Source organism: Hyperolius riggenbachi, chromosome 1 (genome assembly GCF_040937935.1).
Source record: "Hyperolius riggenbachi isolate aHypRig1 chromosome 1, aHypRig1.pri, whole genome shotgun sequence".
Classification (NCBI taxonomy): Eukaryota; Metazoa; Chordata; class Amphibia; order Anura; family Hyperoliidae; genus Hyperolius; species Hyperolius riggenbachi.
The window spans coordinates 227,744,161-227,770,635 of NC_090646.1; the positions used below are offsets into that span (position 1 = coordinate 227,744,161).

The 26,475-nt window shown below is 41.2% G+C and overlaps 1 protein-coding gene across 1 annotated transcript in view; it reads left to right on the forward strand.

Moving 5' to 3' along the window:
• LOC137503714 (collagen alpha-1(XXV) chain-like) overlaps nt 1-26,475 on the forward strand; it is a 298,356-nt gene that overhangs the window by 16,208 nt on the left and 255,673 nt on the right. The window lies entirely within an intron of this gene.

Genomic DNA, 26,475 nt, shown 5'->3' on the forward strand with positions numbered 1-26,475 from the left:
TATATCTATAATTTAAAAAAGGGGGAAAAAAAGATTAACAAATGAGAGAAATCTATAAGGATATCAATGTTCATTTATCAAACACTGACAGCAAATAGACAAAAACACATTTTTCTTCTTGTTTTCTGGTAATGAGACTAAGCAATGAAGTGTTGAATTATTACTGGCGATGTTTGTATTATGAAGTCCAATTGCACGGCATGCTTGGATGAGCTGATATCAATTATCAATGTGTGTGTTCAGGGATTTGTGAAATGCTGAATGCTGCAACTGTAATGAAGTCAGATGAAATCATAACCTCGCCGTATCTATCCCCACTGCGTTGTCTATTGTGCTTAATTTCTGTTTGATTAATTCTTCAGCCTTGAGCGAAAGTTGTTCTTGTTCAACTCAATTTGCTGACCCAGGTGATAAAGTATGGGCTGAATCTGGGCTCCGGATTTACGCTGCAGCAGTAAAGCCGAGATCACCTTTGACAGCGGCAGCCACGGGCTTACACAGCAGCATTGTGTGGAAAGGATTGATGAATGACAGTCCAGGCTTCTTGTGGAAGATGAAAGGCTATGTTTAGGGCTGGAATTTAGGCTGGGTTCTCTTTTTCCCTTGTGTGCATGCTGCAGCGGAGCTGACTTGTGACAAACGCCGCCTGCTTGACAGAGTATTGGCCTGAAGGAATGAGACAGCCTGTGACAGTTGGCTGGTAGTGTACAATACCTCTGGCAGAACTGTCCCATGCTGCTTCGCTCCGAAATATAATACATTATATTAGCTGGGGCAGGATTAGTGCAACTTCAGGCTTGTGCATCTAAGCTTGCTGATAGGTTTTTGTGGTATTTCTGATATGTGTAGAAATACTTTCATATTATGCTTTAAAGTGGATATCAGCATGCATGAATTGCTTTCATGTTCCACTATATAGCAGCAATATTATTTTGTCAAGGAACACTATGCTGATTTTCCAGATCAAGGAATGCTTTTGTGAATGCATTTAATACATGGTTATAAAATTTTAATGCATATCATTTTCTTCTTAAAAATCTTTAAACTAGCAGCAGTTTTTGGAAATAAGAAGCCACTTGCGATTTCCAAAAATTCGGAGCCATGCGATTTTATTAGAGATTCCAAAAGCGACCTTGAAGGACTCTGATTTACCACTGCATTCACTGTGGCCCCTTGCACACTGGCATAGTGAACCTGCATTGCATTACCCTTTCTTACCACAAGGTGCCGTGAGTGCAATGTAAGTCAATGGAGCCTTGCAGAGTTAATGCGGTGTTTCGATGCTCTGGAAGCATCCGATCTAATGCAAAGTCTGCGGCGCATTACCGCATGATTCGTGCCTACCACACAGATTATGCAATTAATGCAATTGGCGACGCAGGCAGTGTGCATGATGGGAGCTCAGTGTGCATGTATGAGCCGAATCACAAAAATCCAATCTAAAACTGGCCTTAATGCTCCAAAAATTGAACATAAAGTGTTTTTGTGATTGCTCGGCAGACGCAATGCTGCAGTGGAACCACCCTCATAGGGTTCCACTGTTTCAGCACTTGCATGATCGGCAAGGGCTGCAAAAGCACCGCTAGTGGGCCCTGGGCCTAAAGTTGTACTTCTCTTTAAAGGACACCCGAGGCAAAAATAAACTAATGAAATAAACAATTGTATCTATCTACTACTTCTCCTAAAAATGACTTTTTAAGATATTCAACAGTTTTATTTTTTATTTAAATCTACTTTTTAAGTTTTAACCATTGAAGTATGCCAGAGGTAAAAATTATGAACTATTGAACCTTTTTATCTCTTCCCTGCTCTCAGAAGCCATTTTATGCTTTATACGTTGGTTCGTATAAGTTTTATAGTTGGAATTTCTTATCAGTAAGGGTCACACTGTAGTCACTTCCTGTCTGAGTCAGGACTGAGACAGCCACTTACATACCTGATATTTAACGCTTTCAGGCAGAGAAAGAAAAAAAGGAACACGGCATAGTTATTTGTGTGCTAGGCACTGTACATACCCATGTCTATCTCATCATGTCACATGTCACCTCGGGTATCATTTAAGGATTGTAGTAGAGTGATGTCATTCTGTACACACATGTGAGGGCACAGTGGCACATGTGCCACCCATATAACTACGTGGACAATACTAAAGCAAACTGAAACAAAAACCATATAGAATTTATGTTGACCATCATGCTACCTTTACAAACTCTTCAGTCTTTCCTATTTCAAAGTTTTTAGTGAAATTTCGACAATCACAAAGAATTACAATCGCACTTTAACATCATCAGTTAAAGGTTAGAAAAACAACCTACCATATATACTCGCATACAAGCCAAATTTTTGACCCCCAAAAAGGGGGCCAAAAGTTGGGGGGTCGGCTTGTATGCGAGTCCTGTTCCGTGGTGGTTCGTGGCTCCCACCCCCGCTCCCCCCGTGGCCGCCGCTGCTACTACCTGCTCAGCCAGCGGCCGCTTCCTCTAATCCGGGTTTTCCCTCTCCATGCATAATAAGTGTTTCACAGCAGCGCGCCCGGCGCTGCTGCTGTGACGAGGCAGGAGGCAGGATACACATCGCCGCTACAGGAAGCCGGGCTCTTTCTTGCCTCCTGCCTCGTCACAGCAGCACCACCGGGCGTGCTGCTGTGAAACACTTATTACGCATGGAGAGGGGAACCCGGATTAGAGGAAGCGGCCGCTGGCTGAGCAGGTAATAGCAGCGGCGGCCGCGGGGGGAGCGGGGAGGGCGCTATACTGGACACTACCTACCTATATTGGGCACTATTCTAGCTATACTGGGGCACTTTACTAGCTATACTGGGCACTATACTAGCCATACTGGGGCACTACCTACCAATACTGGGCACTTTTCTAGCTATACTGGGCACTTTACTAGCTATACTGGGCACTATACTAGCTATACTGGGGCACTACCTACCCATACTGGGCACTATACTAGCTATACTGGGCACTATACTGGTCACTATACTAGCTATACTGTGCACTTTACTAGCTATACTGGGGCACTACCTACCCATACTGGGCACTATACTAGCTATGCTGGACACTACCTACCTATACTGGGCACTATACTAGCTATACTGGACACTATACTTGCTATACTGGACACTACCTACCTATACAGGGCACTATACTAGCTATACTGGGCACTATACTATCTATACTGTGCACTTTACTAGCTATACTGGGGCACTACCTACCCATACTGGGCACTATACTAGCTATACTGGGCACTTTACTAGCTATACTGAGGCACTACCTACCCATACTGGGCACTATACTAGCTATACTGGGACACACTGGGGGGATCACTCAGCCTGCACCAATCCAGCATTTCCTTCCCCCGGCTTATATGGGGGTCAATCATTTTTTCCTGTTTTTTCAGGTAAAAGTTGGGGGGTCGGCTTATATGCAGGTCGGCTTATATGCAAGTATATACGGTACATTCACAATTTAAAAGGTTATCCTAACCGGTGATCTACAGAGAATAATCATAGTAAATAGACCTGAAACAGACAACAGAGATCACAATAATCTGTCACATAAAAGCCTCTGGAGTTGATGCTCTGGTTACTCTGGGCAACTGCTTCAGTTGTCATTTGCTCTTTTCTTCACATATCATGTGCTCTGTACTTCATCCAATCACATCCCCAAAAAATACTATTTTAAAATTTTCCTGATGTAGACTATATCCAACACAGATCTCTCTCTGTCCACCAGATTTCTCATTATTTATAATGTAGATGAAGGAACAGATGTGGACAGCTGCAAATCAGTATTGCGATTGACTGATTTTGGTGTTTCAGACAATTATCCAGCATCCCACTCCCCTCCCAACCTTATTAAACAGCTTGGTTGCATGGATGGGCATAACTATAGGCCATGCTAGCAATCGTATGGGGGTATGGGGGCCCACTTCTCTGGCTACTTCTGCAGTGTTGTTTCATAGTGGACCAGTCCTTAGTTCTATCTGGCAGCCACAGGCTCTTTGCTATATACCTCCAGCTCCAATCATGTGACTTGTATTGGGAGCCTGAGATATGCAAGCAGAGAGTGCATGGCTGTCAGGAAGAACCATAATAAATTTGACCTGAATGTAAATTGTATGCAGTTTGGAATTGGCCAATCAAATCAATAAAGGTGGCCACTAATGATCCAATCTTTTTCATCCAATCTTACCATTTCCTGTAATATAAGGGACTGCCTATAGTATCCATTCATTATATTCACTCAGTTTACTCTTCTACTACATAGATTTGGTAAGTTTGGATGAAAAAGATTGGATCATCAGTGGCCACCTTAAAGAGACTCTGTAACATTAAAAATCTCCCCTGGGGGGTACTCACCTCGGGTGGGGGAAGCCTCCGGATCCTAATGAGGCTTCCCACGCCGTCCTCTGTCCCACGGGGGTCTCGCCGCAGCCCTCCGAACAGCCGGCGACTGTGCCGACTGTCAGTTCAATATTTACCTTTGCTGGCTCCAGCGGGGGCGCTGTGGCGACTTTCTGCACGGAAATAGACGGAAATACCCGATCTCCGTCGGGTCCGCTCTACTGCGCAGGCGCCGGAAACTTGCGCCTGCGCAGTAGAGCAGACCCGACGGTGATCGGGTATTTCCGCCTACTTCGGCGCCGAGAGGCATCAGAGCGCCTGCGCAGGAGCCAGGAAGGTAAATATTGCGTCACAGCTGTACGGAGGGCTACAGCGAGACCCCCGAGGGACGCAGGACGGCGTGGGAAGCCTCATTAGGATCCTGAGGCTTCCCCCACCCGAGGTGAGTACCCCCCAGGGGCCGTTTTGTCGTTACAGTTCCTCTTTAAGAAGTGCATTTGATTAGTAAAGATAGCCACTAATGATCCAATCATTTTCATCCAATTATACCAAATCTATATAGTAGAAGGGTCATTTGAGTGAATATGTTAAATGGATAATTTAGGCAGCCCCTTATATGACATAGAAATGATAAGATTGGATGAAAAAGACTGGATCATTAGTGGCCACCCTTATAAAGGTGCCCATTACCGGGACAATTTTTAATCAGATGCAATCTTTCAACACACTTTTTATGATCAAAAGTAATCGGAAGGAAATTCTCAATCTCTCCCATAAACAGGTTGATTATGGCATTTTCTCTCTTCAGATATGATCGTAAAATCCAATTTTCGGATCAACTGAATTTTCAGTTCCAATCGACCAAAGAATCACTTCACATCAATGTTCACCAAAAACTGTACTGTTTTCTGTACAATTTGATCGTAAATGTTGAGTTGAAAGATCACATCTGATTAAAATATTGTACTGTTAATGGCCACCTTAATTCCAAGCTGCACACAACATGTATAACATATGCAACTTGGAACTATTGCTTCTCATTCACTGTCTAGCCTAGCATCTGATATAAACAAAACATGTATATTCGCTCTAAAATCTGCTCCTTGACTATTTACTGAATAACTGCTTGTCCAAAAAGTCATATCTTGACAGCTTCCCTTTAAATATGCTATTTAGAATGTGCAATACTGTGCAGTGCCCCATAGTTTGGATATCATTGCTGGTTAGTGCTCTGCACAGTTTTCCTATAACGTGGAGTTGCTCTGATGTCTCGATAAAAGAAGAAGTATCTGTGCTTTACTGCTCCCCTACCACTAGGGCTTAACATTACATCATGTAAGAGAAGTGTGCAGAGGCAGGATGTGATTGCAAGCACTGAGCCACTTTGTACAAGGGATGGATAAATGAGGTGGTAGCAGACCTGGAACTTGAATTCTTTAGAGTAGCAGAACGTGACACCCGTTTAGCTGCTGAATCCACACGGTTTCCTCATTTGGGGTAGATCTAGTGATAAGAAATCGCATGTCTGTCTGCATTTTAGTTTACGTGACACTGATATAAATATTTATGTTGATGTGTGTAATAGATTTGAGAGGGTAAAGGGTAACATTATACAGATGCGGTTTCTAACCATGAAACAATGTGCTTGCCCAGGGCTAGGCAAATCCCAGAAGCTTGGTAGTTAAAGTAGCTGGCACTGAAAATCTGTGGATTTTTTTTTTCTTTCTGTTGATATCACCACAAATTGTAGATAAGATATTGCTTTTATATTGCTTAAATCTTTCTAAACTACTTCAAAGTACTCTTTTCTCCTTCTCAAAAAAGAAGGCATTTGCAAATATTACTACCACATGCACAAGGAGCTACTCTTATAATGCATCAGCACAGGACAGTGGGTGGAGCTATACAAATAATTCCATTTTGCCTTTGTAAGGCAGGCATTTGAATTGCATATTACTCTATAGGTTGTTTGTTTTTTTACTAAGGCTGGAGAATATGGAAAATCCTGGAAATACAGCAAACTTGGATTGCGTTTTTCAGAATGCTGCAAATGGGTGGCAAATACAAGCCTCACCTGAGTCATATGAGATTATAGAGAGGATTGTAGAAAGGTTGGTAAATTAGCAGTTGGGTGGCCGCAGTTATGTGGACAAACAAACAGCAATAACACACTTTTAATAAAGCCAGGCTGTCCTGGACTAAATCCTTACTATTTTCTGAAATTACAAAGGCTAGGGTCACCTAATAGCAGACTTTAAAGGGAAACTATAACCAAGGATTGATCCTTATCCCAGTCAGTATATCAGCAGCTGATACCCTTTTTCCCATGAGAAATCTTTATCTTTTCTTGAATAGATCATAAAGGAGGTCTGGATGATATTGTGGTGAAACCCCTCCCATAGTTTGATATCAGGGCCTAGGTCCTGACATTTTCCTGTCTGTGAACCTTGTTGCATTGTGGGAAATAACAGCTGTTTCCAATTGCCAAGCAACCAGTATCTCCCTCTGTGCATATGTATATCTGTTAAAAAAGCAACCTTTTAGCCTATCGCATTGTAGAGGGTGTGTATAAATAATGCCAGTTGATGTTGTCTAGTTTTTTTCTTGTCTGCCAGTAGTAAAGATGATGATGTGCAGGCTCATTGTGGATCAAACAACATAAACAAATTACATGGTGAATGTCAATCATTTCTTGATCTCTCTTCTACTTTTAACTTCTTGCTTTACAATGCATTGATTTTTTTTTTCCCTTTTCACTAAAGTTCCTCTTTAAAAAACAAAGTCCAGGTCAAGCTTATAGCAGACAGTTGTTTAAAAAAAAATCCAGTTCTGGCTTGTTGAGTCACCTGTGTTCTCCATTGTTCTCCTTTTAGTGACTAAAACCCAAAGTAGAGCTTATGAGAGTGGAGGTATGTGTACCCAGTGTGGTTAAAAACAAGAACCACCTGGATTTTTATTCTCTGTTATGGACCAGCACTCTCTCAACCCTGCTCATGGACATGCCCACTACTCCGGTACCTCCAGCTATTTGTAATTGGACACCAACTCACATCCGCATCATAGCTCCGCCAAATATTTCTGACTACTTTTCTCGCTGAATAAATTTTGAATGAACTAGATACAACAAACCAGCACTGCTGCACTTTGATTTAGGGGGAATTGTATGTGGAAATGTGTTTTTTCTTTTTTTTTATATACATGACATTACTTTGGGACTAAAGTATGAAGGATAACTATATGGACAATATGTAACAGGGAAACAGGTTTTATTGTATGTTATGCCAAAATGTAATTCCGCTTTAAGATATTGTTTTAAATGTAATGAAAAGACATCTGTCTACATTTTAACCTTGTTAGTATGTGTCCTTGCCTCTCTGTTTCTGGCTGTGATGACGGCCCATCTTACAAGTATGAAATACATAAAAAATTCCCAGATGTCTAGAATCGCATTTGTCTCCTTAAGTGGTGTTTTTATAGTAGCAACAATCAGGAATAGCCATAGACAGAAGTCTAGCCAGTAATATGTACAAAGGGATATAGACATCAGTTTATCTTCCTAAGGGCCCTTTAGCTGTCAGCACATTATCATACGTGGCTCTGTTGGGAAAGATATGGCTCCTCTAACTGGTGTGCCAAATAGTGCTGTGCTCTGTATAATGAGCAATTTCAGTAGCAGTAATAGGTTTAGACCAATCAACTGCAATACAAAAAAATATATATTTAAAAACAAAGCCATAAGTTAAATGTTTTGATATTCAGTTCAGGAATTTAATAAAAGAAAATACAAACATCTGCTGACGAATAGTATATAGTCATAATTTTCATAAAACTTGTGGCTGCTGGTGAAAGAAATGAAGGCATTTTGTTTTTCTCACTATTCTGGGGGATGCTCAGGGGCGTAACTTAAATAGACCAAGCCCCCTAGAAAGGTTCAGCAGGTCTGCCCCCCCCCCCCGCCATGCTTGCATCAGCTAAGTAAAAGAAAAAAAAAGACATGGTGCCTTGTGTGCATGGCCCATCAACAACCCCCCACCCCAATGTGTGCAGCTTACGAACCCCATCACCCCCCCACCAATCTTGCATGACTGCTGCAGTAGCGCTTTATACTTTACCTCGTCTTGAAGACTGGACAGGTCCTCCTCACTCCTCTGTGTAGCCTTGGTGCAGCCTATCACCTTGCGGCTCCTGATACGTGACATTGGGAGATGCAAGGTGATAGGCTGTATGGTGGCTACACAGAGGAGTGAGGAGGACCTGTCTCGCTGCTGAGGCGAGGTAAAGTATGAAGCTCCTGCTGCTACTCTGTACCCCAGGACCGTGTCCTCTTACCTCATGGGCCCCACAATGGCTGGGGTCACAGGGGCTACTGTTACACCCCTGAGGTTGCTATCAATTGCATTGCAAAACCTTGACCAGTAAAGAGGACTTTTAAAACCTGTTGGGAGTTTTGAGGTCCACAAAGCCATACAATTACTTGGTTCTGAAAACTAACCTACTCCCTGCCAGGCCAGCTTCTGGGTCTTTGGGGATTTTCTTTTGTTAACTCATGTTTTTAGGTTTATTTAATGTGTTGCTATATGGAGGTAATAACCAAGGTTAGTGCTAACTGACTGATATTGGAACTGTACCTAAAGGTTCTTACTAGCTGCTTTTTATCGACTCAAGACTATCTATAGTGAACCAAAGTCAGAATGATACAGTTCCCACCAAGAACAGGAATAGATCCTTTGAACAATTACTAACTTCCTGCACCGCTTTTTTCTAAGCATTTAGAGAGCTCTTAGGTCCAAATGCAGTCTGCTTCCCAGTACAAGGAGTGTAACTGCATTTGTGACCATTGCTATTCCCCCTTGTCACTGTGTGACCGTGCATTAACCTCTGCATTGGATCAAAGGCTGTCGGATAAGTTGGCAAGAGGCATGAGTATTGCTCCACTGACTATAAGGCAGTTATTGCTCCAATAAAGAAGCTATGCCCAAATGCCTATATCAGAAAGTACAGGTGGCAAATAGCCGTGAGACCGCTTTCTACTTAGTCTTTCTTCAACAAGTATTGCAAAAAGAACAGGTTTACTTTAAGAGAGCTCAAAATGCCTAACAAATTGCTGGGTGAAGTAAGAGATTTTTTTTTCTCTGGTTTTAAGTCTCTATTTCTTCCATTTTGAATCCTGCCTGGACCTTTATAGCTAGGATTTAAACTGGACTCTTTTATCCTTAATCTGTCCTTCTCATGTGGCCCTAAAATAAATTATGAAAACTTGAACTGCACACAGCTATGTATCCAATCTGTGCCTGCCTCCTTTCACTCTGAACAGCAGGATGATGCAATACAGGCACCAGCAGCAGCCACTCCCACAGAGACTGAGCTCACTCTGTGCATGTTTGCTTCCTTGCTCTATTTTACACCAAAAATTACATTATTCAAATTCTGACTTCTAAGCTACTTAAAGCGGAATATAACCCTGCATTTCAACTTTGCTCTAAAACATTATTTACAGTATATTATATGCAACCAGCATTTTTTTTTACTAGACCAGCATTGGAAGGGTTACACAGGGCTTTAAAGTTCCTGGAGATTCCTGGAGATTTCTGCAGACGCATCTGAAGCTGAAATAGATACATTTTGTTTACATAAATGTATCTAAGTGTTGAATGTGACTCATCTCTCTGACTGAGAAGGAGCTTGGAGGACAGCCAAAGAGTGTGTAACATTTATCAATAGATACATATAACTAAATAGAATGTAACAATCTGAACTTCTGCATATCTCTCCACGGAACTTTAAACCTCTGTGTTTAACCCTTCCAATGTTGGTCTAGTAAAAAAAAAAATGCTTTTTGCATATAATATGCTGTAAATAATATTTTAGAGCAAAGTTGAAATGCAGGGTTATATTCCGCTTTAACCTCCTCGGCGTTCTATTGAGATCGCCAGGGAGGCTGCGGGAGGGTTTTTTTTTAATTAAAAAAAAACTATTTCATGCAGCCAACTGAAAGTTGGCTGCATGAAAGCCCACTAGAGGGCGCTCCGGAGGCGTTCTTCCGATCGCCTCCGGCGCCCATAATAAACAAGGAAGGCCGCAATGAGCGGCCTTCCTTGTTTTGCTTAGATCGTCGCCATGGCGACGAGCGGAGTGACGTCATGGACGTCAGCCGACGTCCTGACGTCAGCCGCCTCCGATCCAGCCCTTAGCGCTGGCCGGAACTTTTTGTTCCGGCTGCGCAGGGCTCAGGCGGCTAGGGGGGCCCTCTTTCGCCGCTGCTCGCGGCGAATCGCCGCAGAGCGGCGGCGATCAGGCAGCACACGCGGCTGGCAAAGTGCCAGCTGCGTGTGCTGCACTTTATTTGATAAAAATCGGCCCAGCAGGGCCTGAGCGGCAGCCTCCGGCGGTGATGGACGAGCTGAGCTCGTCCATACCGCTCAGGAGGTTAATGATAATTTTATGTTTTTATTTGTATGTCTGCTTGTATGATTTTTTTTACTCAAAATGTTTTCCAATTTACCTGTATGTACATTGGCAAGTAAGGAGGATGCATATAGGTACGCCTTAACTTGATTACATTATTGGGTAAAAATAAAATGACCATTAAATGTTACTTCTAAAGGGATGTGTGCAGATAATAAGATAGCAGATCTTAATATAAGTATACAAATCATTTAATGGTAATAACTATTGTGCACACAGCTTGCTTTACAAAATAGCTACAGAAAGGTTTGATATAATATTTACCAGATATGCTTTTTAGGGGATTTTTTATTCAGGAATTTATACATCACATGATTTTGTTATTTGGACAGCCCGATCCATTTCACTTTTTCTCCTAGGAGATCATTTTTCATCTTCTATTTAAAATAACTTTTCAGCACTTTGCAACTGAAAAAGTATCAAAAAGCAGGTGAAAAAATACTGTCAAATTATTCTGAGCATTTTCTTGCTCACTGGTGGCTTAAAGGGCATTTTATTGATAACATGTTGAAAATATCACCTAGGAGAAAACGTGAGAGAAAAAATGAATTGGTTTAGACCCCTTGGCCCATATGCAGTTCACTTTTTCACCTGAGTTTTCTTTTAGGAGAGAATTTTTCATTTTAGATTTATTATAACCTTTTAGCATTTTGCAGGGTAAAAGTACCAAAAAGTAGTAGAAAAAGTACTATCAAAATTAATTTGAGTATTTGCTTGCTTGCTGGTGGTTTAAAAGGCATGTTATTGACAAGTTTGAAAATTTTACCTAGGAGAAAACTCAGGTGAAAAAGTGAATTGCATATGGGCCCTTGTCTTACAGCTCCACACACCAGAAATGAATAATGACATTTATATCCTGACCATTTGTTTTTCTCTTGATTTAACCTAGAAAGAAGTTCAAAAGCAGTACAAAATATGACGGTACTACTAAAAATAATAATAATTATTATTGTTTGTGCTATTATTATTAAAACATTCAACAGTTCCTTTAGTTTTTCTTGGAGATCATACATTGAACATAGATAGTGTACCATATTCAACTAGTGTAATTTGAAATCAATTTGAATGGGCATCTTTAGTATTTTTGGTTTATGAGAAGTATACCCTTGCAGTTAAGGGTTAACCAGTAAGCAATGCATAGCTTTTGTCAGAGAGTGTGTGTTGCCGTCATTATATTCTGCTGGGCTGTGGAGCTGCATTTTACATTATCTTCCCAGTGGCCTCAAGCTAGATCTGGTGCCCACCTCTGTGACTTGAATGGGGAAGCCTGTATTTGCAGTGCTCGGCACTTGAATGTATGTATATGTCATCTCCATGCATACAGGATGCACCCAGGCATCACATCAGGATCGCTGGGTTTGAGCCAAATGCTTGCTTTAGTCCTCTTGATGCAAGCCTGTGGATTGATGGTATTGTCTGGAACACCGGCCTTAAACAGGATTACAGCAAATATAAAAAAGGGGTCATATGTTGAAATAGCTTCCACTGCTTTAATGTATGGATAAAAATTAAGAAACCAGCAACAGAAGGCAGGATCATTTTAAACATGCTGTGCTGATTTAAAGCAAATCAAGGTTTTAGAGGAGCCCATTACATTCTTCTTGAGAGCCCCTGAACATTGCACCAGGCAATGTAATATGATGCCTTCAGACAAGATTATTCCCAAAAGGTGAGCTTGCGTTTAAGCTCTTGACAAAGTAAAAAAGCTACGTTTACCATATCCTATTCATGGGCATGGAACATTTCACATTTTTACTGATGAAGAACCGAGAAGAAAGTGAAGCTGACACCATCTCAGGGATTGGAACCTGGCCTTGAGAGTGGAAATATGTTCTGCTGCTCTTCCTGTGCTGCCGGGTCAGGCAAACTTTATCCTCATGAGGGCTCCCTCCTGTTCCCGACCCAGAGGTTAAACTTAATGTAAGACTGACATCACTAGGAGATTAACTAAAAGCATCTCCTAAAATGCTATAAGATTAGGAAGGATATTTAAAAAGGAAACAGCACTCAGGACAAATTAGGCTGACTTAATAGCTCATACTACCTTTGTGAGTTCTGTAGATATTTAGGTCATGAAACTGAAGATGAAGATTAGTGTAGGAGTAGAGTCAGAATGTAGGAGTGTTGCTAAGCTCGTTTTGGGCCCTCTGCAATCTCTTCATCATTAATAACAACTATCATTCACACACGTGCCTCCTAATATCACAGGATTGTGAATGTGAAAACATCTTCTGGTGATGAAAAATGTGGTGATGTTGATTCCATTGGTACGATGAGAATGATTTCTGAAATAACAATAGAAGGATGATGGCTACAATATATTTATGCCAGTGTTCTGATAAGGAAGTCTATCTAAGATTATCCTATGTCACATGCGGAAATTCCTTAGTGATGCCTAACCTTACTCTGTCCCTGCCTCGATATTAACCTTAAAGGCATCCTAATGCTAGGTACACACCATACAATTTTCTGTTAGATTCTTCTGCTAGATTTACCTACAACATGGAAAAAAGCTATCTGGCAGGTAAATCTAAGAGAAAATCTAACAGAAAATTGTATGGTGTGTACCTAGCATAAGATGTAGAGCACCTCAAGATTTTTACTTACCTGGGGTAGTCTGCCTGGTCCCTTTGATTCTACTGTGCTGCTTTAAGGCCATGAGCGAAGATGGCTGTATGCACCATCCAATCACGCTCCTGTGGCCGGAAGCATCCAGCACAAGCACATTTACAGGAATTGTGAACTGCTCATGCACAGAAGCCAACCATGAGAGCGTGATCTGATGCTGCTCATGCTCAGTGGCCCTTATCAGACCAGACTGTGGGAGAATGGAGGGGACCAGATAGAATCCAAGTGACCAGATGCTCCCCGGGGAAGGGGCATACACTGGGTTGTGGAGGAAGTAAGAATAAAACCTGAGGTGTTCTTCATCTCAGGTTTACTTTATTGTCCTCATCTTGATGCTTACTGCCTGGTGCCTTCCTAAGTGTACCTGAAGTAACTTATAGCATACAATTGCCTACTTAGAACCTGCCAGTGCTTCTTTTATATTTCTTTATTTATTTCACACTGTAAGGGTTAAAAAGACAATATTTCAGTCTGTCTGGACCGCAGGGTGATTCTCCATGACATCAAATTAGAGGTCATAAAACTCCTGTGTTACTCTACAATGGACAGTACAGGGCCCTTCACCACACTCATGTGTGCGCCCAGCTGAAAACATGGATAGCAATGGGGTCCTCCTGCCCAAGCAGTTTTTAAAAACTTTTTTAACTTTTAAATTCAATGCTTCAGTGCTACTGCACTGGCTTACAGTGCATTTCCCCTGTACATTTCATAATTGATTTGCTATAAACTCTTTTCAAAATAATTTTTTGACATGTTCCCTGAGTTAGCATTGATCCTCATACCAAATCTGGTGTCAGAATCATGTATTGAAGTCTGTGGAGCCTGGATTTAGCGGTGGGGGACGGTAGATCAACTGCCCATAGCTATTCAATGCATCAACCACTGCAGTGTGAACAATTTTCAATAGATACCCTGCTGAAATCTTTTAAAAATCAGTGTGCTGGGTAGAAATGAATTCCTTCTGAATCGATTCCTTTCGTAAAGGAATCAATTGTTTTGTAACATTGGTTGGAAATCTTTATGTGATTGCCTAAGGCTGGCTTCAGAAGCAAGCTGTGATCAGGTGACCTCTGCTGTGGTGACTAAAGAAAGCCATTGAAAATCATTTATTAAGTGGACTACATTCATTTCATTATGTGAAGGGGAGCTATCTGCCTGCTTCTCATAATTCCTGGAATCATTACCTTTAAATTCGTATATATAAACCTTTTGCCATCTATGTTTACTAGTCAATTTATATGTAAATTCTATGTTCTTCGCCCAGATATGGCTCAGTAGAGCACTTGTACTGCGAGTACATAAATAAACCTGCATAGGCTTTTATAAAGCAAAACATCACACAAACCATCTAGTTATGGCCATTATGTCTTTTCAATTTAATTCCTTTTTAGCCGTAACCTGTTTTCGCCTTCAATAAATATACACTGCTTGTTAACATCCTCCTTTATTGCACTGTGATTTCTTAGTACAATTCGCAAAGCTGGTGATAGTATAGAAAGAGAAAAGAAAAGCCATCATTTCATCAAAATGTCTCTCTATAACAGTTGTTATAAATAGTGTTGATGTTTTTAAGTACATAAATTATTATCATACTTTGTATTCAGTGTATTCTGCTTTGCTCCACTGCTGTTATCCAGACATAAAACCAAGGCTGTCCATGGTTTCTAGATGGCTGGGTGTGGCAGTTCAGTTATGGGGTACTTTTAGACTTGGTTCACACATGAAAACCTGTCTAGTCCTGTCTTTTCAGTTTTTGACATATGACATCAGTTTTGCATGTGTTTCTATGGTGGTGTTATCATATAAATCTGTGCTTTTCCGGTCCTGTCCTGTTGCGCTGCCCCACATGCGCAGTAGGAGCCTTTGCAGCCACATTTCCTATATAATTATGCTGCCGGTGGTAAAATACTAAATATCTCCGCTTCCACACCTCCTACACTCCCCAAATTTTCAGGGTAGGAAGGGGACTCCTGACCTACCTCTATGCCAAAATGCAGCCTCCGCGCCCCACTGGTTCCAGAGATTGGTTTCTGTAATCTATCTCTGGAACCAGCGGGGCTGGGGACCTGCAATTTGGCATAGAGGTAGGTCCCCTCCCTACCCTGAAAATTGGTGTAGTGTAGGAGGTGTGGAAGCGGAGATATTTAGTGTTTTATCACCGGCAGCATAATTAACTTGACACTGAGCATGCATGCTACTCAGTGTGGAAGGGAGCTTCAGACATAACACTGGAATAGGTGACTATGGTTACAAGCATGTTTCCAAGGCACACTCTGCAGCAGGTTCAAATGTGTGCACTGCATGACGGGGGCCCTGCACATAAAGAGCAACTCCAGTGAAAATAATTGAATGAACAAAAGTTATTAATTTTTACAATAATTATGTATAAATGATTTAGTCAGTGATTGCCCATTGTAAAATCTTTCCTCTCCCTGATTTACATTCTGACATTTATCACATGGCAACATTTTTACTGCTGGCAGGTGATGTCAGTGGAAGTAGCTGCTGCTTGCTTCTTTGGCAGTTGGAAACAGCTGTTATTTCCCACAATGCAACAAGGGTCCCACAGTGTGATGTCAGCACCATGGTCCTGACATCACACTGTGGGAGGGGTTTCAACACAATATCAGCCATACAGAGCCCCCTGATGATTTGAGAAAAGGAAAAGATTTCTCATGGGAAAGGGAGTATCAGTTACTGATTGGGATGAAGTTCAATACTTGGTCACGGTTTATCTTCAAGCCAGATAAAGGTCTTCACTCACAAGCAATCTAACTCCCAAGTTTTAGCCCAAAATTCACACCACAACTCACAGCTTGCCTTTGCTGCAAAGTAGAAGGAGGTCTGTGGCTTATACAGCTATTAACCTATTCACAGTAAACTGAGCATCCTCCAGTGTTTCCATTATCATACACTGTAGATGGTAGATGGCCTCTAAAATAAATGTATGGAACAAAATTAGTCAGTGACTAATCCTAGGGTACATGCAGGTACAGACAAACAAGTTCTTAATTGTCTACCATAGTGTGCTTAGGAATTACAGCTCCAGGGGTGTAACAATAGCTCCCACAACCAACGCAGTGTGTGTGTGTGTGTGTGTGTGTATGTGGGGAGGGGGGCTGTACATAACACAGAGTGGTAGCAGAGCATTAGACATTATCTTTTTCTGGCTGCAGGGCAGGTCCCCTTCACTCCTCTTCAATGTTCAAGTGGCGTACAGCCAATCACCATGCCCCTTTCGTCCTTTTCTTATGACATGCAGGGATGGAAGACGCACAGTGATTGCTTGTACAGTGTGTGTACACTAAAGAGGAGTGAAGAGGACCTGTCCACCCCACCCCTGAGGGAAGGAGGTAATGAAGAGCGCCATCTACATAACTCTCCAGCGGCTGCTGGAGAGTTATGTAGATGATGTACTTTTCTTGCACAGACTGGCCGCCACTGGCGGAAGTAACGGGACCCGATACCGGAGCTGTGGGGCAGCGGAGAATGGTGGCGTGGGAGCGATAGGTCCGGATGGGGCTGAAGGAAGCCTCAGGTATGTATAAATCTTTTATTATTTTTCCTCTCTGGTTTCCTTTAAGCTTCAGGAACCTAGCGGCCATCCAGTAGGAAACGGATGTGAGGCAGGTGTAGTCCATAGTGGAGGAGGAGAGATCCGGGTGTGGAGGTATACAGGGGAATAACTTCAAACAGTTGTATGTATCTGGACTTCCGATAAAATATTTCACTAACTGTGAAATATTTTCCTAAACAGCATCTATAAGGTTTTCCTGAAATATGCTACAAAGGTTGTCCTTAATTCCTCACTCTCCCACAGTCTGTCTGTCAGCTTACAACAGTCTGCAAATGTGCAGGAGAGGAAAGAGCTGATAGGCCCAGGTATTGTCTACAGGACCCGCTCTGCACTTTCCATGTGTCTCTGCTGCCTTAGAAATTAAAGCAAAGTATGTGAAAGTTGAATTCTCCTCTAGAATAAAGGAAGTGGAGAGGCTGGGGAGCTATATAAAAACACCTGTGAACTGGATCGCTGCACAATAGATGATTGTTTGTCAATTTTTCCAATACTTATTGCACATGGTATACCTGCATTCCCAAATGCACACAAAGCCCAACTTTATGGATGAGGCCGGCAGTCTCACATTGATAAGGCACACATATTTCTCCAGGAATGCCAGGATTTGTGCAATCTGTTGATGTCATAGACTGGGGTGCTGGTGACTGCCAGATGTCACTGCATGTGTTATATCCATTAGGGATAAGCTAGACATTGGCCACCTGAACAGTGAAAAAGGAGCCAGATTGTTCTAGCGAGCCTTTGGAAAGTAATCATTTTTGCTTTGTATGTGGGCAGTTCTTCAATGTTTGAATTGTATGAGTGTAGATACGCCGCTTTATTCAGTGTGAATAGGGCCTACACAGCTCATCTCTGAATTTTTCCGAACAATGTTTTTTTCTGCAGCTACAGCTTGGATATAGCATTGTTTTAGATCATTATTGAGTGGCAGGCAGGAGGAAACAGAAAACACTTTTAAAAAAGATTGCATAAAAGTAGATCAATTTTATGAGGACGTTTTCATGATCAAGAGTGCATGAAGATGCTGTAAGATTTAATTGAATTTTATACCTGAGCTCCCTCATGTTTGCAGAAAGAGTTTGCAAGTTATAACAGAACTACGAGACAGACTTAGATGTTTTTTCATTCTCCACAGTAGCCATACATTAATCCACCATCAAGGGATAGACAAGAGCCGGGCAAAGTGTGGCACAAACCCTCAGAAGCCTTTTCTCTCTTGCTCACTTTTTTTTTTTTTTGCTATTTGTATAACACATATATCACATGTTTTTAACATGCAATGGCCTCAATTCACTAAGCTTATCTCCTGTCTTTAATAACTCTTCTAGAGTTGTTACCATGGTGATAAGGCATGTAGTATTCAGGAAACATTTTACCTCAGGCAAACCTAAAGTTAACTCTTCTGTCTTTAAGTTAACTCTTCAATCCTTAAAATAACTCCAGAGTTAAAGACAGGCTGTTTATTAACTACATGTGAAAATAACTACAGAGGAGGTAAAATAACTACAGAGGAGGTAAAATAACTACAGAGGAGGTAACTTAAGGAATGAAGAGATGAGATAACTCTCTCTTATGTGGAGGTAAGTTTTCTCTTGCCTTATTATCTCCAGCATGATCTTAGTGAATTGAGGCCAATGTCCGTTTATTTCTGTTGTACTTTAGTTTACAATCAAATCTTTTATTGTATTTCTGCTTTAGCTAATTTTTTGTAAGAACAGGTAAAATTTAGAATACATAATAGCAGGATTTTTTTTATAAATTGATGCTAGGCTTACTATATTTATGTTGTACAATGTGTTCCAGCTTGGTAGTTTTGCAGGATAGTGCCAGGAAATGTGGGCACTGAAGACACCGCAGAGATTTGGGCACTCATGTTAACATCAGCATTTAAAAAGGATTTGGGCAATGGGCAGCCATAGGTTGGGCTTCAGGGTCGTCCACTATACAAAGCTATTTTATCGGGCAGCTAAAATTTTCCTTAATTGTTGATATTAACATGGGCACCTAGGGGACAGCCAAACTTCCATGACACCCATTAATTTTAGAGTACAGTGGTAAAGGCAGCATGATTATTGGCAGGTTTGAATCGAAGGGATATTTAGTATTAGGCATTGTTGGTTGGTAGATTAGGGTTAGGCCTCAGTGTGGAGGTTGGTCAGTGTTAGGCATCGCTGGAGGGATTGGTTAGGGTTAGGTATCGATGGAGAGATCAGGTAGGGTTTGGTTAAAGGAATTATCAGGCAAAAAAAAAAAACACATACATTTTTACGCGTTAGTGGTGCAACGCGTAAAAATTTACGCGTTGCACCACTAACGCATAAAATGTATGTGTCAAGGTTCCTGCACCAGCTGGAATGCGTAAAAATGTATGCAATGCGGCCTGCCGACCCCGAGGTCGTCAAAAATGAAACTAGCTGGCGGCGGGGGACTGGAGCAGCAGTGACTGACTACGAGGGCACAGGAAGGCTGCATGGGCCTGGTAGAAGCCCCAGGTAAGTAAAACTCATTTTTTTTTTGCCTGATAATTCCTTTAAAGAAACACTTAAGTCAAATGCAAAATCTCTGAAAACGTACATCATGGTACATTACTGTCATAAGACACTTACTGCAGTGTCTTTTTTCTCCTGCAGCCTTCCAATGCCTGGCAATCCTCCCCGTCAGTCTCCCCTGTCGGCGCCTGTCGCCGAATGACCCAGGATCAATAACAGTAGCTGGCTCCCTCCTGCGCTGGGTCCTAATTCAGACAGCCGCGCTACAAGTTCCTGTGCTGCGCGCGCATTAGCATATCGGCTACGTGCGCGCTCGTGCACGCAGGGAGCGCGCGTGCACGTAGGGCGCGGGTAGCGCGGCGCCGGGCTGGCGCGCGCATGCGCACATGGTCGCTTTCTCGTGCGCTCACATTGTGCAACAATGTGACATATATAAGGGACACTAGGCTGTTTGTTCTCAGCTGTGCCCTGTTCTACATTGTAGCGAGTCCCAGGCTCCCAGCGTGCAGAGAGAGACCCAGCCATCCCCGGACAGAATTATATAAATTATTTAAATGTAAGTGTCCATTTCTTAAAATATATCTATTACCTCCATATATATATATATATCTGTATGCAAATAAATCGGTATATGCATATGTGTATATAAACATATAAATATATATATATATATATATATATATGTATATATATATATATATACACATGAATGTGTGTGTATATATATATATATACATATATATATATATACACATATACATATATATATATATATATATATATATATATACACATATACATATATATATATATATATATATATATATATATATATATATATATATATATATATACATATACATATACATATGTGTGTATACATATGTGCAGAGATGTCGATGTATGCATGCATATATTCATAAGACTTTTTTTTTATATCTTGTTAGCAAAATGTTTATAATTTAACTTGCAGATTTTTATTGTAATAAATAGTACCTTTGTGCTGTGGCCGGCTGCTGTTTCGTCCTCTTTGTAATGGGCTGGTGTGAGAGGATTGCGAAACACAGCTGGCCACGCATTCAATTAACTGCGCATGTTCCAGGGGACTCGGGACTCCCCTCCTCGGGAACTGCGCTTTGGGAACTTTCGGCTCGTGCACGAGCCAGCAGTGACACTACCGCGCAAGTACGCACAGCGCGAGTAGTGACACAGCAACAGGGAAGAAGCGCTGGCTGACCCGGAAGTAGTTCCGGCCAGCAGCGCCATTTTGAATAAATTAAAATTGATCACGGAGACGGTAACAGCCGTTCTGGGGCTGGGACAGCGGCGGTTTTAATGGGATAAGGAAGCGCTCATAAAATGCTGCACGGTAATGACTTTACTACTAAATATACTCAGACTTAAGATTTCCTTTAAGCAATACTAAAATACTTGTAAAAATTACTGATATTTTACTATCGGAATTACCACTGATCATTACCAGAATATCAGTAATTTTACCAATATTCTACTTTCGACTATTTCTGGCACCTAAATTTCCGTGGCGCCCATTTTGCATGTACGCCTTTAGGCGTACAGTGATGGATTCTATACCAAACTGCCAACACAATCTGGTTTTGTTTTCAGGAGAAATATTTTAGGAATCGATCAAATCCCTACCATTGTACCTCTTCATTTATTAGAATGCTACATGGCCTGGTAAACTTATTATTAATAAACTGCCAGGTATTGATCGAAAGTTGATTGATTGACGTGTTAAGCAATAGAAAAATTGTGTATGGCCAGTTGAAGTTAGACCCAGAGTGTGAACACATAGATAGGTATGCATTAGACCTTAAGGGTAAACCTGCAAAACGTGGCACTGTTTGATACATGTTTTACTGCTTATGGGTATTTTATAGTTTGGTCCCAGATTAAAAATTAAGGTCTACGGTCGTGACAGTGGAACTGCCTTGTGATTGTATTAGGATATTTCCTTAGCTGCTAGTCGTTAATGTAGGAATTGAGCCTTTGACCAGGGTTTGAATCCTGGCTCAAGCCATTATGTAAAACAATAAGGAGTCTTTGGGCCAGGCTTCCCCGGTCACCCGTGGAGCGTGCTCTAAGTGATTGCAGCCCTGAAGCACTTTAACTCTGCCAGGGAAAAAGTGCAATATAAATGTTCTGTGTCTTGTCTTGTCAATTTTTAGCATTCTTCTAAATGTCACCTGTCAGTTGCTGCAGCAAACATTGCTTGGTGTTGCATTGTCAGCTAGTCTGGGGTATTGCTTCTTATCCAAGAGAATGAACAAGGAGTATTTTCTCTTTAATGACTTCATCTGTCTGCCATTATACCTGCTGTCAGCAGCATGGAACTTAGACAGCCAGTGATCATAATAGCGATGGCACAGCGCTGAGAAGGAGCCCCTGTGCACTATTTAGATTGATAATTACCAACAACAATTACAGAATTCTTTAGCATGTTTGCCTTTTTCCATGCACTGTAAATGTATTTTACTAATACGCTGACCATAAATGTATACCATCTTATTATTTAGCACTGAAGTAAATATTTTTATCAACTGGAAATTAGTAGCTGCTACAAATCAGGTCATTTGGGTGCTGGAATTGGCAGGCATCTAATATACACCTTTGTCAATTATAGGTAATGTTACCACTTGAGCACCTGAAGCACATATTAGCCAATTGGCTACTATGTAGGAAATAGGGAGTAATAGTTGTAGCCAATCGCTACAACTAGCGGTTGTTTGGGCTCCATGGTTAGTGTTGGGAATTAGGAGGAGTAGGTGGGTTTTAGGCACTTGAAGGTGGGGGGGGGGGGGAGTTAGTGTAAGGCATTAAGTGCGGGAGGGATACGTTTTAGGCACTAGGAGGGCAGAGTTGAAGTGAGAATGGGTGCTGGGTAAGTGCATAATAAAATATCAGTAATGTAAATTACCAATATTTTTACTAGCGGCACCACCCAATGCCCAACTCATGCAGCAACGCCACCAAACGTACACCTACTCTAATTGTTCCAAAAAGATTAGCAAATTTGGCTACATACACATATAATCATTAAGTATTCAGTGACTGTGGACCAGTTTTAACTTCAAGTCTATCAGTTTTGTAATCAGAAATCAGAAACACCTTTATTCGCCAAGTACGCCAATTGACGTACCTGGAATTAGCTGTGGTTCACATGGCCATGGCAATGAAAAACATATGACAAACAGCATTGACATATAAAAAAAGTGATTACATTGATACATTGTAATGTAGACGACTAGAGCTTTATTCTATGTAAATTTAACTTGGGTAAAAGTCATAGAGAAATGTACTTATTTTGACTGGTTTGTTGATATTTGAATGGTTGGTAACGATCATGTGATCATGTCTCACATCTGCTTCCTGTTTTGGCCTGTACAGGTATCCAGTTTTCAGAACCTTAATTCTATAAAAAACTGTATTGTCAGCCACAGCAACATGGCACGTAGTCTTTTGTAGTGACATAAGCTGCTATCTCTGAGTTTTGACATGATTTTGCTCTCCCATGCTGACTTTTTGTCTTTAACTTTTTCTACATCCCATTTACCATCCTGATTGCAATTTTCCATCGATCTGGAAATGTATTTCAAAACTAGACAGCTGTCATGGCAGATGGCACGTGTGTTTCATACAAGAAACCTTAATAATCAATAATAAACAGAAACTCAATCTTGTCTGACGTTCACCTTATGAAATGCGGCGTTCCACCTACACGTATTGTTCTTTGCAGGAACAGGATTATGTTTTCCATTCCAAACAATTTCATTTTAAGCTTTAAAACTAGCAAACTATTTAAAATACAAAACCAGAGGGCAGTTTAGATGGTTCTGATAACAAAAGCAATAGCTTCAGCGGTCAGGTTTTCTCATCTTTACTTATCCATACAATCACAGATTTGTTTATTTTCTCCTTAAATTGTTAAGGTAAGTGAACCCTCTGATGTTTAGTGAAAAGTTGTTTGAAGTCCCATGAGTCATCGTAGTGAAGAAAAACAGCTCCCTTCCCCTCACGTCACATTGGAGAGCAGCTGTAGAGCACGTGTAGTGAGGAGCTAAGTTCATCTTCATATTGTCCTAGGACTCTGTTCTGCTAACTAAAATGGTTTCCTCCATAGATAATTAATTCATGTTTCTGTTTAGCCTGTATTGGTTTCATTTAGTAGCATCTGGCAGTGCCGTCCAAACACAACCTTATGCTCAAATGAAAATATGATGGGAAGTTATGTCATCTAAATAAAACATACTTAGTCCAGCCAAGGCATGGAAGCGTTTATTTTGATAAGTGAGTGATGGTGCAGAGTGTTATAGGAAATGGATCATAACATGTAACATGCAGTAGAAACAGATTGGTGAGTATCTGTCTTAGGGGATGTTTTCAATATGACGTCGCACTTAGGTGTCTTTGTGACTAGATTCTGCACAGGAGAACCCAACCATTATATAGTTCCTATTATCTGAAATGTGCATACAGGTCAGCTCATCTGAATAGCAACTTTTGTCCTATGGAAAGGGGAGGGCAGGAGGTGCTGGACATCTTTTGTTATTTGAAATTCCATCCAACTTGGGAGAGTTTTATGCTCCTAAGCTGGTTTGGCTTCAGAGAGGAGTGGTTGTATAGTCATTGGGCTCTCAACCAAAATTTTAGTAAATGTTTTGAACTTGTAATGTCCGTAAGTGGCTTAAAGGGAACCCTTGGTGAGAGGAATATGGAGGCTGACATGTTTATTTTCTTTCAAACAATGCACATTGCCTGGCTGTCCACCTCAGCCACTGCCTATAATACTTTTAGCCATAGACCCTGAACAAGCATGCAGATCAGATGTTTCTAACTAAAATCTGACTGACTGGGTAAGCTGTATGCTTGTTTCAGGTGTGTGATTCAGATACTACTGAAAGCATAAATATCAGCAGGACTGCCAGATAATTGGTATTTTGCTTAAAAGGAAATAAATATGCCAGCCTACGTATGTGTCTCACCTCAGGTTACTTTTAAGAGGGTTTTAAGAGGTTAGACTATTGACATATTTTATATATTGTATCAGTGGTTGCATGAGTTACCTTTGGGTTCTTACATTTTCATCCCCAGCCCGAAAAGTTGCTGGAAGACTAAAATGTACATCTTCCTCAGTCGCATCATCTGATGTTCATTTACTTGTGCATCTTCATCTACGCTTGGTGCATGTGCATTTGCATTTACACAATGATGCCATTTTTTGCACAGCAGCCCCCCCCCCCCCCCCACACACACACACACATACTCACACGCATCAGCACCACTGCCCAGTTCTGGAATTTGACTTGCATAGCAGATGATACCTATTCATTTTCACTTCAATTGGTATCTCGCTGTACTCTATGTGGCTACCTGGGGCATTTGGATTACAATGATTTTTCTCAAAGGAAAAAAAAACAAAAAAAACTGGAACTTACCTGGGGCTTCTATCGGTCCCCTGCAGCTGTCATGTCCCGAGCCGTCCTCCTACGATCCTCTGTTCCCCACCGCCAGTCCCGGTCTAATTGCGCGTCTAACCAGACTGCGGCTGGCCGCACGTGTGCTCACTCCCGCGTGTCATCGGGACCTTACTGAGCAGGAGCAGTACAAGAAAACTTTGTACTGCGCCTGCACAGTAAGCTCCCGATGAGGCACGTGGGAGTGAGCATTATTCGTCGATTGTAGGAGGACAGCGAGGGACATGACAGCTGCAGGGGGCTGATAGAAGCCCCAGATAAGTGTTGTTTTTTGTTTATTTAACCCCTTCACAGAACCTCTTTAACATGAATGCTAGCAAAATATTTTCACCCAATGATTAAAAATGTTAATAATGTCTCTCGTGCTTTATTAGCTATACTGTAGCACATAACTACATTTTTAAATATCTTTTTTTCTTTTATAATCTGCTTTGCTCTTGTAATTTGACTATCATACGATAAGCTTCACCAGGATTGTTGTATGTCTCCCTGCTGTACCAGCACTGATAAACTACATTTTCTATTCATCACTTGCCCAGTCTGTTGAATGCTTGCTAGATGTAAGTCGTTGCTATATCTTACAGGGCTCAGCGTTTCATCACTTCTGTTTGCATTGCTTTATGAAGTACCGGTAAACATACATTTCAACTTCTGAGCAAAGTAAATGTCATAGCTGTGGTCAGAGTACGACTAGCGCAAAGGCAAATGTCTGCAGAGTGCAGACTAAAGCCAGATGATTGTATGCAAGCATTTCTGTATGATCAGTTTATCCATTACGCCTCTTCAGTATAAAAGTGGAGTCTTTTGCACCCCAGATGCAAAAGAAACCAGCTAGATGTGCACATGAATCATCAATTCTAAGAGGATTAGGCAGTCTGAGATGAATATGATACATTATGAAGAAATCATGATTGACTTTAAGCTTAAATTACAGACTGACGTCCAGAGTTGCAGTAAGCATCCACCAACACATGCTTAGTAATTATTCCCCATGATAATAATAATAATGATAACATTAGTATAGTACTTTTCTCTCGTTGGACTCAAAGCTCTTGAGAGTTACAGCCACTAAGGGCACGTTTAATAGGCCACCCTGCAGTGCTAGAAAGTCTTGCCCATGGACACCTTTCTGAATTCAATTCAATTCACTTTATTGTCATTGTGTAACACAACGAAATTACTTTTCATGACAACCCCACGGTGCATATAGGGAACATAGTGATAGTAACAAGGAAGAGAAGAAATTATACAAGTATGCCAGGTATTACAGATGTTTAAACAATTTGTACACAGTGTTAATTATTTCAGAGAGCATTCAGAGTTCATCAAGTTTATGGCGGATGGGAAAAAGCTGTCTTTCAGTCTGTGTGTGTGCGGATTGATCTAAAACGTTTACCTGATGGAAGGAGCTCAAACAAGGCATTTCCAGGGTGAGTGTTGTCCTTGATAATGTTTTTGGCCCTTCTCAAG